The sequence below is a fragment of the Montipora capricornis genome, chromosome 2, assembly GCF_036669925.1.
Source record: "Montipora capricornis isolate CH-2021 chromosome 2, ASM3666992v2, whole genome shotgun sequence".
Taxonomy (NCBI): Eukaryota; Metazoa; Cnidaria; class Anthozoa; order Scleractinia; family Acroporidae; genus Montipora; species Montipora capricornis.
Window position 1 is genome coordinate 15975930 of NC_090884.1, and position 12355 is coordinate 15988284.

General features: G+C 39.9%; 1 long non-coding RNA gene across 1 annotated transcript; it reads left to right on the plus strand.

Annotated features, from left to right (window-relative positions):
* Window positions 1–910: 910 nt before the first annotated feature.
* LOC138038957 (uncharacterized) lies at window positions 911–1913 on the plus strand. Its single transcript, XR_011130336.1, has 2 exons — window positions 911–1111; window positions 1671–1913. It is a non-coding gene; the product is annotated as an uncharacterized lncRNA (long non-coding RNA).
* Window positions 1914–12355: the final 10442 nt, after the last annotated feature.

Here is a 12355-nt window from a genome sequence, read left to right on the forward strand (position 1 = left end):
ACATTTTTCATTCTCACGGCTTCTGCGATCTGCCTTGTCATCGAGTCATTTCTGTATGATCCCGTAACTTTCATATTAAATACTTGTCTTTCTTCTTCGTGTTTCTCTCTGCAGTGTCTCCACAGCACCGATCCTTCTTTTCTCCCCTCCAGGAGTTTTAGATGTTCTTTTCCACGAGTATATGCATTTCTGGCGGTTTCTCCTACATATATATCTCCACATTTTTCACACTCTATCTCGTATGTGACATTATTCGTGTCACAGGCGTTCTTCCCATCCCCTCCCGTGCACACCAAGCAATCTTCTCTGTCACACGACGTATGTCTTAGGGGGTCGGATCTTTGTAGCAGTCTCTTTAGCGACGTGCCTGCTTGTTCGACTATCTTAATCTTGAAACCTTGTTTTTTTACTTCGTCTTCCGTTAAATAGAGTAAAATACGATGGCTGGCCTGTTCACGCCGGTTTGGGTGTAAAGCGTCATCAGTTATTTTCGTACATTATGAATTATGCCTCTGACCAGGTGCATCACATTCCGGCTGAGAAATATATTCGACGATAATTCGACCAATTAATTTCGACGCGTAAAACCACGGTACAATTAAGGTCAACGGAAGGACAAATTTAATTGGAATTAAATTCGTCTGAATTAAATTCGACGATAGCGTGACGTACTAACTAGGCCTAAATTGGTCTTTTTAAGCGGTACGTTTGTGGATGGTAATTACTTTGAATTTGCCACGTTATTAAGCCATTCTTTTGCCTGTGTCAAAAAGGAAATGATCTATCCAAAATGAATTGTTTGCCCTGTAAAAATGGTCTATAGTTAAGTAATTTTATTTCATTGTTTCTATCTCGTAATCTAAGTATCCTTATTCCAGCACAATTACGTCTGCAAATAAAAGGAATTGTTTCCCATTATAAGAGGAACACCTTCGCGACAAGCTGCATCAAGTTGATTGAGTCTTGATAGACGCTGAATAAGTAAATCCAGTGGACCACGAAAATTTCAAGAATGAAGTCAGAAAAGATTGCTCTTCTCTTCATAACCTTTTTTGTCGTGTCTCTCGTGCACGAAGCTCATTGTATTAATTTTCCGTTTGGAGCGAAACCGGTAAGCAATAATTACACTTGCTTAAACGTTTTTTACTGTTGAAATTAGCTCAGTGCTGATCATGAAGGCCGCGGACTGAACAATGTTGAATACTCTTTATTGCATGGACCTTTCAAGTTGTATGGGTCATTTTCAAAAAGTCTTCCATTTTGAATTGACTAAGTCTAAGTGCACTTCTTCTTCACCATAATTTCATAAGATAGACGGCTGGTGAACAGGGAACTTTGCTTGACTGTATGGACCAGTGTGAAAATAGCGTGTTTAAATGTATTACGAACTTCCAGGCCGTGAACGCACAGTTGAGATGTCCACCGGTTGAGCAAGTCAATTGGGTGCGTGCTTTGTCAAAAGCGATATTTTTTACTATTATTTTGCATCAGACGATAGTTCTAAATGTGTAAAATGTCCATCAGATTGAGCTGTAAAAGTAAAGGGCCATCGCTTCTTGTCTACATGCGACTGTAATAACGGCTACTGCAACAGCAGTAAAAATATAATTGTATGTTCAGCAGCCAGTTTCAATCAATCATAGAGCTGATATATATGCTTGCTTTTGCAGAACGGAGCGGTAGAGGAACGTCGCCGGAGTGTCTGCGCTGTGGCAAGGAACTTGGGCTGTGAATTGACCCACAAGAGGGACCAAGATACTAATTACGTGAACTGACACCACCAGACCGATCATCAGTTGACCATGAACCTGCAACGGATGAGAAAACGTGCAGTTTATAACGTAGCTTACAAACAAAACTATGTAAAAAATGTAGATCTCGAGAGTTAAAAGAATAAATTCATTGTCGTTGAATATGGTGGAAGCGGAGGATTCCCGCATTCCTTGTTTAATTGCTTTTTTTTATCCTTGTGTCAAAGAGGAATTGGAGGAACATTATGCAAAGCGGAAGCCAGACTTTCCCCTGAAAAAAATATTGCTTTATAAATTTGCGCCACCACATTCACTTGTGATTTCCTGCAGCGCTTAATGTCACGTTCTTCATTTGGTATGAAACCTCAAATCGCACAGTATGAAAGGTTATCTTTATGGTTCAAATTTAAAATTCGATTACTGCAACACATGGAATGAGGCCACCCCCTCACCCTGCCTTGTTTCAGGAACCTGGATCATTTTTTTTTTTGGAGGGGGGGGGGGGGAATATTGCAATAACTGTCCCTATAATGGCTATCTCTAAAACAGGGAATGGGGAACGGGGAATCTCTAAAATGGGGGGGGGGGGGGGAGGGGATTATTAAAATGGGAAATGTCTAAAACGAGGAATTACTAAAATAGGGAATCTCTAAAAGGGGGAATCACTAAAAGGGGGAATCTCTAAAAGGGAAAATCTCTAAAATGGGGAATCTCTAAAAGGAGGAATTACTAAATTGGGGAATCTCTAAAAGTGGGAATCTCTAAAATGAGGAATCTCTAAAATGGGGAATTACTAAAATGAGGAATCTCTAAAAGGGGGAATCTCTAAAAGGAGGAATCTCTAAAATGGGGAATCTCTAACATCTTTTCACCTCCAAAGAAAGTGTGACAGTCATCAATCACCGGGGAGGAAATGAATGGCTTTCAGAAAGCGCTGCATTAAAACATTAGGAAATCTATCAGCAGCTGGCAACTTCTTAATTACTGCGATCGCAAGTCTCACATACAGTATATTTAATTAACATATGTATTCATAAAACGACGCAGCAGTAAAAGGTTGTGAGAAAGCCTTAGACCTTAATTATTATAGCAATCTGCTCCCTTAGCTTTCTTTCTTTACCGCTAGCCGTATAATGAAACTTAAGAGGGGGCTTCGCGGAGTGTTCACAAGCCAACATCAGTGGCAATTTCGCTTCAAATTTAAAGAAATTCAGTGTCAACCAAAAAAAACGTATTTCTTAAGTCACTGAAGGATGTAGCGTCCCTTTACGTTTCAGGGGATTCATATTAGTCGGCCTTCGCGAGCTAATAGGTCGGCCTTGCAAATTAGACATGATGGTGTTTACCTTTCCTCGGACGCATAAAAAAAAGCCATCGCAATTGGACCGATTCATGCAACAGTAGTGTACAATGAAATTCAATAGTAATGAGAATATGTAAAATCCAAAGCATCCTCGAGATATTTAGTAGTTTTGTCGAGTCATTTTCTTAACACTTTTAGTTGTGTCGTACTCAATTTGATGGATATCTCGCCGTTCACTCGCACACAAACACATAAACGGGAAATCTAAGCAGTGGATGACGAAAAGCATAAAAACAATTAAAGAAATACTAAATTTTCCCAAAGATGTTCGCGATGGCGGGAAAACCATAAAAAATATATTTTCGCGACAGGCAATGTTTTGTCTTTTCTCAGCCGAGTTGATGTTAAGTGATCATGCTTGAGTTTAAATTTCCCTTGGCTTTTGCCAGTAAAAGAAAAAGGCTGGAAGGATTTGGTGGGAAGACCTCGTCGGCCAAGAAGTGATAGGTCAAGAGACCTTTCGAGCGGTGTTTTTGACTAACTTTTAAGCTGAAGAAAAGCCCGCAGAAAATTTAATTGTAAAAAAGCTGTTAAGTACAGCTCAGGATTTTACGGCAACGTTCACCAAGGAGGCCAAGACTTTAAAGGCCGTATGTGAGGATCCAATGGCGATGATGCTCGAATATGTGTACTTTGCTCGAGACCTTTGGGGGTGAGGGAAAATTAGTTCCTTGAAAACCTTCCTTAGCTTCCTCGATCAAAACGATGATCAGGGAATTTGTCCCATGTTCATGGAAAGCATTGGCAGTGATGTGCAAAAATATAGGGCCTTTGAAATTAGAAATTATTATAGTGCCTTCTTAAATTCCGCTCACGACTGATATCCCACAGTGCAACCAAATGTCGAAAATAAGATTATTCTTTCTCTTCTTCTTTTGCTCGACTGTAATGTTGAATGGTCAAAGGTGCTTAGAAGGACTCGCCTCTCTACTCCTCTCGTGTTATACGTTTTTTTCAAAATGTAATGAGCAAGGTTTTCTGACTTTTTAAAGCCATTAACCTGTCTTTTTTGCATACGGTATTTTGGCAAAAAGGTTCGTATCCTATGTTTCCTCATACATATGTAACCGCTACAAAAACACCCGCGACAAACAAGAAAAACGATTTGTTATATAACTCAATCGCTACTGGAGATTTTGCCGAAAGTCTTATCTGGCCAAAAAAGAGCCTAAACTGTCCCAAACATCAAGTCTACCCAACGAGCAAACTAAGCCAAAGCTTTTGAAAGACGTTTCTAGGCTGAGCCTCCTTGTCATGTATAAAGAGTGTCTAGCTGTGTCTAAAGAGATTTTTTTATCACCTAGAAAAATTTGATCTGTTCTGATATCTTAGCTGAAAATTGAAGTGTCGGAAAACTTTAGGGAATGATCTCTTCATCTCAGAAAATTTCTACCTGAACGTTGCCTTCCAAGAACTTCCAACCGAACCATTTGCTCACACGAGAACTGCTAGGTGTTCTTGACACCCGAAATGCTGTTTGTACTATGTTGTATGTCCGAACTGTTTCATTCTTCTGATCTAAATATTGCAGGAAATCGTTTTCATTTGAACTGCGGAAAAGTCTTAGGCTTGGCTAAATCTGTATATTAAACATGACATACACGCACAACTGATATCCATGTTGTTTTCTCATCTCGGTGAACGACGTGACTCAGTCGAGATTTCTTTCTGCGTGGTTACTTAATAAACTTTTTGTATCGTTTCCTGTGCTTCATTTTCGTGCAAATTTAGTCGTTTTTTTTTGGGGGGGGGGGGGGGGGGGGTTTAACAATGAAGACAAGTGTTGTGAGTCCAAGAATTAGAGAAAATCAATTAAAGATAAGCTTTAGGAGCTGTTTAACTTCTTAAGGTCGCTGCAAATTTACAGCAGTAGATTTCGGAAAGTACATTACGAACAACTGCGAGCAAACAAACAAACAACTTTTTTTCTAAAAGCGGAGCACCCTGGTTATTTATTCTTACTGCCTGTAGGTGGGTTTATGAAAATGAAAGGTTTTGAATTGTCCGCGTTTTGATGTTTCCGGTTGCTGCTTTAATAATTAAATCATTTTCTTTGCTTTCTTCTATAGAAAAATTTATTGCCTAACTAGTGAATTCCACGGGAAATTTTACGCTAAAAGCTGATATGGCATGAATCACGAAGCGATGAGTGCGACATCGGTTTTTAAAATGAACCAAGCACGAGCGAATGGAAAGGAAAAAAAAGCCATTTCAGAGTCAATTGTCAATAGTCAGTGAATAGAAATCACGCTAAATTAAAATTAGAAGCCATAAAAACAGTTGTGTCAATTCAAGATCAAAGATGAGTTTTACTGATGTACTTTATTCTACTTTATCTCTGAAAACAAGATCATTCACATTTTGATGTATTTCATTGAAATACGCCAGGTTGGCTTGGTGCAAGAATCGGCAAACTACGGCAATGTAACCAAGAAAGGACGAGCTTCAAACACGATCTGCTCCAACTCTCAAATAACGTTTGGGTGCTTTAAACAAACTTCTGAAAACACAAGCTAGTGAGATTTCCCCCTAATTTTACGAGAACTCCTTGCGAATACGTGTTTATAACGTAAGGGCAAAATTTTCTTGTCACTGTCGAGGCACAACGAAAACCAGTCGGGCAAACGGATTTAAAAAGCACTTGTTCGCTCGCATTTATAGAGCAAAACAAACAAACAAATCAACTTTTTCTCTATGTCCAAAAGAGTACAGATAATTGTTATTTAATTCCACTTGACAATAAAAATTCGATTTTCATTCCTGAACAAAGGAAGAACCGATTAAACCACTTTATCCGTAAAAACAACAAACGGTTTAGTGCCCAAGGAAAGAATTCGTGGAGTAACTTCTTCCGCTAAGTATGAACTATTACTGGTATTCTGTTTTGTCGTTGTCGTTCTCTTTCGCTCTCCTTTCTGTTCTAGAGATAGGTCCTCCAGGCATCATGTGACCTTAGCAGAGCTTCTAAAGATATGCCAAAAATTGCAATACAGAGAAAAAAGCAGCTCTAAGCAAATTAAAAATAAACACTCAGCTTTAAGTTTACATCCCGCCGATGATTGACTTGAATAACTGCGTAGCCACCAGTGTGGACCACAGATATCATGATATGTCAAACTGGATTTAAACCAGCGCAAAATGCAGAAACAAAAGATCTTCCACACCGTTTTCCACCTGAACACGAAAAGCGTTGACTGTGTAAGAACTTTCGATGATGTAGTCGAGCCACAGAAAGCGCACAAAAATTGAAGCCTCGCTTACGTTCAGGTGAGTTAACCCAAGTTGAGCCTGGAATCCAATCGAAAACCAGTACCTGAACAGCGGTCAACATAAAAAAAACAACTGACATCGGTGAGCTCTAAGCTTGAGCCCGCAATATGGTCAGCAGATACCTTATTTTGACAGTCTCCAATTGATGAAAACATGGATGTCCAATATCAAAGATGTATGCTGTAAACTAGCATGATACTGGTCACATTGGCATAAAAGAAACATGGAGGGGTGGACGTACGGACGGACGTAAGTACGTATGTACGGACGGTTGATGACGTCATGGCTATAAAACCAAGATTTCTCGCATCGATAGGTTACCATAGTTTCTTAACAATGGTGCTCCGCGCGCGTGGAGCACTAACCCTAACCGTCCGTACGTCCACCGATCCATGTACGCCAATGTGACCAGTATCTATCTATTGGGTTAGCATTAGATTCCATCCCTCAAACCCACATTTCCCTTCTTATTTAACTTACACGACGTACAATCTACTTCAGACTTCAAATCTACTTCAAAGAAACAAACATTTCAATGTGTAGAGAACATTCAGATTAGGCGAGCCAAAGAGTTGAACCCGGATAGATGGGTTCCTTGCATATTCCAATACGCATTAAAATAACGACAACCTCGTTCCCAGGGTCTTCTGGGCTTTCAATATGGCCGTGGGTCGGGAGAAGACCCTGGCACAGAGCAGATCGCGTGATCAAATTTGTCCATCGAGGATGGACAAATATGCAATTTTTTTCAAAATGGCGGTAAGGAAAAAGGTGAGAGAAATCTGGGTACGACAACTGCCAAGAAACAAAATGGAATACCAAGGGGGAATTTGATGTCACAAACCAAAAATACGGATGGATGAATCAACGAGCAACGAGAATGCGGTAGATGACAGAGAAATCTTGCTTTTGTTTTCATTTCATGTTATTTTAATTCAATGCAAGTTTATATACGGCAGTTATTTCTCGGGGCTGGGATTTTTAAACAGCTTGGAAACAGCCATTTGTTTCATGTTTTTGTTCGTTTTTTTGGCCTTGACCCTGCACAAAACCCGACAAAAACAGGCTTTTTTCGGCAGGATAACCAATCAAAAGCTTGGACTAATTTATTCGAAATTAACTTGCAAACTAAAAACAAAAGAACATGCAAGGTCACGGTCGGTTCAACATCTAATTGTGACTGTATTGTTCCTGCTTTTGAAATTCCCAGGGTTTCATAACCAGTCCCTTGATTAACTATGAGTTGACCAATGACATCTACGACGGGAGTTCTCATAGTATCTACTGACGTTACACAGTTTGTCGAAACTCAGGTTGTCGAAACGTCAGTCAATGTCATCTCAAACAGTCCTCCTCAGGACTACACTCACCCGGACGATAGTACTTTACTTAATTACTTCTATATTTATTTTTCACTAATCCTAGAAGGTTGTAAAAAATAGAAATAAAAAGAGAAATGAAACATGAAAGAGCGCAAATAGTTCAAAGTCTTAGGGCGCTTTAATTTTCTCAGAGCTGGCCGGCCAGACCCGTCAGTTCGCAAAAAAATTGCAACAATTTGAAGGATTTTGAAGGATAATCCTAAACATTTGTTCCCAGGAGAATATGTCATGTTTGAGGTGTGTTAATTTGAAGGCGTTGTAGAGTTATTCCTGCCAAATGCCAAGGCTGGCCGGTCAGTTCCTGTCAAATGGAAAGCGCCCTTAGGATCGTCTTAGCAATACTCTGAATCGCTTTTTGATTTTTGCTAATGCTACTCCAGCGGTGTGAGCCCCACAGCTCTTGTACGAATTAGAAAGCTAACACAAAGCAATGTTCATGTCTGCCTCTTCTTCAAAACGAGTCTAAGTGCGAAGATTTTCTTATGTAAATTAGTTTTTATTCATATGTAAAGAAGAACTAATTACCATCACAAAAACTTTACAATTAGACTCCCTTTGAAGAGGAGGCAGACGTGAACTCGGAAATGGCCCATTGTTAAACGCGAAGACGCATTATAAAAGGCGTGATAGCTTAGGCACACGCGAATAAATTGTCAGTGAACCTTTGTATCGATGCATAGAGAGCTCTGTGATAGTTTTTTCAATAAAAAAAAGCCCGTAACGGCCAGGCAAAGTGCCCGTTATATGTGATAAGACGTTATCTGTTGTACTTTTTAAGGACTCTCTGTCGAACGGCATGCTTTGCGCGCGCTTGCTTATGTTTTTATTCTACTTAATGAAGCCACTCGGGAGAAAATAAGCGACAATTTGTGTCCTTTCCTACAAGCGACCGGAGGAAAAGTTGGCTTGAAGAATAGAAATGTTAATTTCCAATGATTAAAGCAAAGCGCTGCTCAAAGATGATCAAAGATAATGGAGTTTCCTAACCCAACGCGGCCCGAGTCGCGACAGCGAGAGCGATTCAAATACAAAACAGACATCCATAAATACTTTTATTGTCTTCGATTCTTAGTTCTTGTAAAATGGCCTGGACGTTTGTGTTTTTTATAACAATATGAAAAAAAATACCATTATTTTGTTCGATATTATACAATTTGTGGCAAATCAGTTGTTCATAAAGACTGTGCTCCAACCGTTGCAATCGAGTCATGCACGCACACAAACAGCTTGCTCATTTTGATCAATACCAGGAACTTTTGACCCCGACATAGACTTTAGAAGATAAAATCATTTCAGCCATAGGTTGTCTTGTATAAAATCAATATTTTCTGAACAACTTCCAAAAACATTTAAGAGAAAAAATTCAAAGAGAGGGGTCTGAGAACAAATGTAGCTGACTCAGTACAAACAATGACTTCAGCAAATGAAACTGGAAGTCCAGTGATCCCTAACTGACTTCCGTGGCTCAGATCTTTGAGGACTTCATTCGGATATATCTGCATGCTGCCATCGTCTCTTCATAACGGTTCAACTGCTCAATTATCCACTGGTGTATTTCACCGATCACATGGCGAATTCGCAGCCGATATATCAATGACGATTATCAACAAAACTACCGATTAGCAATAAAATATACACATTCAAGGCAAAAAGAATAATAGTACTGTTAATATAATACTAATCCAGCGTTAGATTCGAACAATATGCCTCCGATTGCGATGGATTCAATACATGACGGTCACAGGTTTCGTGGTCCACGAAACCTGAGCCGAGGTGCGCAAAGCATGCCGTTCGACAGAGAGTCTTTAAATTCTAACCCTGGTAAATATCATTTAAAGTGCTACTATGCTACAAAATCGAACGGATGTTGAAGGAAATGATGAAGCCGTTTGCCCGGAATTTAACTCAATGTTGTACCTAATAGGCCATTTCTGAGTTCATGTCTGCCTCCTCTTCAAAGCAAGTTTGAGTTGACCCCTTTTGTAGTGCGTCTTCGTGTTTGGATAGTTCGTAAAAATAAAAATAAAAAATAAAAAATAAAAAAAAAGGAGACCCCTTTGTATATCCATTGCTGTGCAAGAACACGATGAAGGAAGATACTTAATTATGAAAGCCATATGATTGAATTGCTAACAATATTATTAAACCCTGTTTCGGGCCTGCCTTCGCTCTCTCTTTGATTTTCTATTGGTTCCAGCTATTGCTGTCGAAGTATGTATTTTTGATCGACAATGGATCTACAATGGCACTTGATAACAGGTAGGACAAAACTAAGAAGACGAATAGAAAGGGAGGCGCGGTTGCCTCATGGTTAGTGCGCTCGACTCCGGATCGAGTGGTCCGGGTTCGGGGCCTGGCCGGGGACATTGTGTTGTGTTCTCGGGCAAAACACTTTACTCTCACGGTGCCTCCCTCCACCCATGTGTATAAATGGGTACCGGCGAATTCAATGCTGGGGGTAACCCTGCGATGGACTAGCATCCCATCCAGGGGGGAGTAGAAATACTCCTAGTCGCTTCATGCTACGGAAACCGGAGATAAGCGCCGGCCTGATGGGCCTCCTTGGCTCGTACGCAGACTTTACCTTACTCAGGGGCGGATCCAGAAATTCCAGAAAAAGGGGGAAGAAAAAATTTCCTTCCCCACACACACACACCCTCTATCCGAAAAGTTCACGCCAGTCAAGATGCATTTGAAATAAGAACTAGACGCTCGTAAAAGCGTAGACTGGGTTGCCTGTGGTACGTGTTACACAAAAAAGGAAGGCACTGAATTGGGTGGTATTGAACTGCAGCGTTCCAGTTAGTTTTTTCAAGTGGGGCGTCATTAAGTCCTTTTGAGGGGTCACCCACATGTCGCCCCAGCAGAGGCCCTTTGGCTCACACGTTCACACGTTTAATTATTTTGTAATATTAATGTCCTGTCCCATTTTGAGGTCTTTTAGTTTTTTAAGCTTTGGTAATAAATTCAGTTTAAAGATAAGAAAACACGGTTTTGAGTAAAATTTATAAGGTGAACATTGGCTCCGGTATGTGCTTGATGAGGATCTATACCTCATTTGCAATATCTAAGAGAGGTTGCTGAACTGTATTCCGAAATCATTACCTCCTGTGCGCACCTGATAAATACCAACAATTTCAATAGCTAACGATGTTAGAAGTTTTAACGCTTTAAAAAGATCTATTTTGCAGGCTTTAACGCGTACGTTGGATATTTGCTTTTGGAACACACCCATGCTAATCCAGTTCTGGTAACATTTTGCCAACTTCTGATCAAGACAACGATTGATAAGCAAAATCATAGTCCCCACGAAAGCATAGGTGAAATGAAGTTTGACGAGGAAGCGCAAGTATGTTATGATAGTTAAATTTTTGGATGGTAAAAGAACTAGATCATGTGTAGCCGAACTTGGCCTTGCGCGAATGTTATAAAAGAGTGATTGAAGGAACAATTAAGCCTGTCCTCAGAAATTGGTATGTCTCAAAATAAGAGTTTAATGGAACAAAACTAAAAAAATCTACCATTTTCTGTCCATCCCTTAGGCCAGGTTAAGGACTTTCGCGACAAAAACTGTGCTGTTGTGACATAGTTCCAGTGCATTACGCACGCGACCTTTGCTAACTTGGACTTAAAACTTTTAATCATATCGTAGACGACAAATAAAACATTACTTTAATTGAAATCGAGCCTACCACCCAGCAGGTATTCATAATTAGATCTGCGCCGTGCCCAAGGATATTTTCACGTTGAGAAAGAAAAAGTCCTATGTTTTAGATTTTTAAAGTTATTATTGAAATCAAAATTTTGTTGTCCTATTCAAAGATCCCTCTTTCTCTTTTTATTTACAGACGTAATGAACACCTTTCGTATGAAATCTTTTCAAGATCGGCAATCAAGAAAAACTCGTAATCGATGGCACTTGTGTCTCACACTTCACAACAACCCGTCACTTAAAGTGGACCGACGTTCAGAATTATTCGTTGAGCGATCGCCACTTGCTGCTTTTGGAATCATGGTACAGAGGGGTGTTATGAATTTTAGCAACGCTTCCGCGGAGGAAAGACCCGAAAGCGGGGCCAAAGACTTGCATATTTAATTGGAGCGCTAAAAGAATAGTTCCTATTCACATGTAAAAGACACTTCGCAAGTCTCTGACAACCGGCGATGACTATAGAAAGTCGACGAACGCGCGAGTGTATTTCGTGATTTGTAAGCACTAGTGATGTTTTGAAAGTTCTCAAAATTACGGCTCGTGCAATTTGGGAACTTTTAAAACATCACGAATTACAATAAATCACGAAATGCACGAGCACGTTCGCAGGAGTTTTTTAGTTATTATACGCTCAAAAAATTTACGCCGTGGCTGTGTTTCCATAGCAACCTCCGTAATGCACTCTATAATAACAACGATAGACGTTATTCACGATAGCCGCCATGTTGGATTTGGTATTATCATGCAAATTAGCTACACACTTCTGAGGGGGCAAACAACACAAGTTTGAGAGGTTATAATGAACATCTTAGCTACACAGATGATTTGTTTCTCGTTCCTTGAATGTTTATCACCTAAGCAGTAAAATAAAATCATT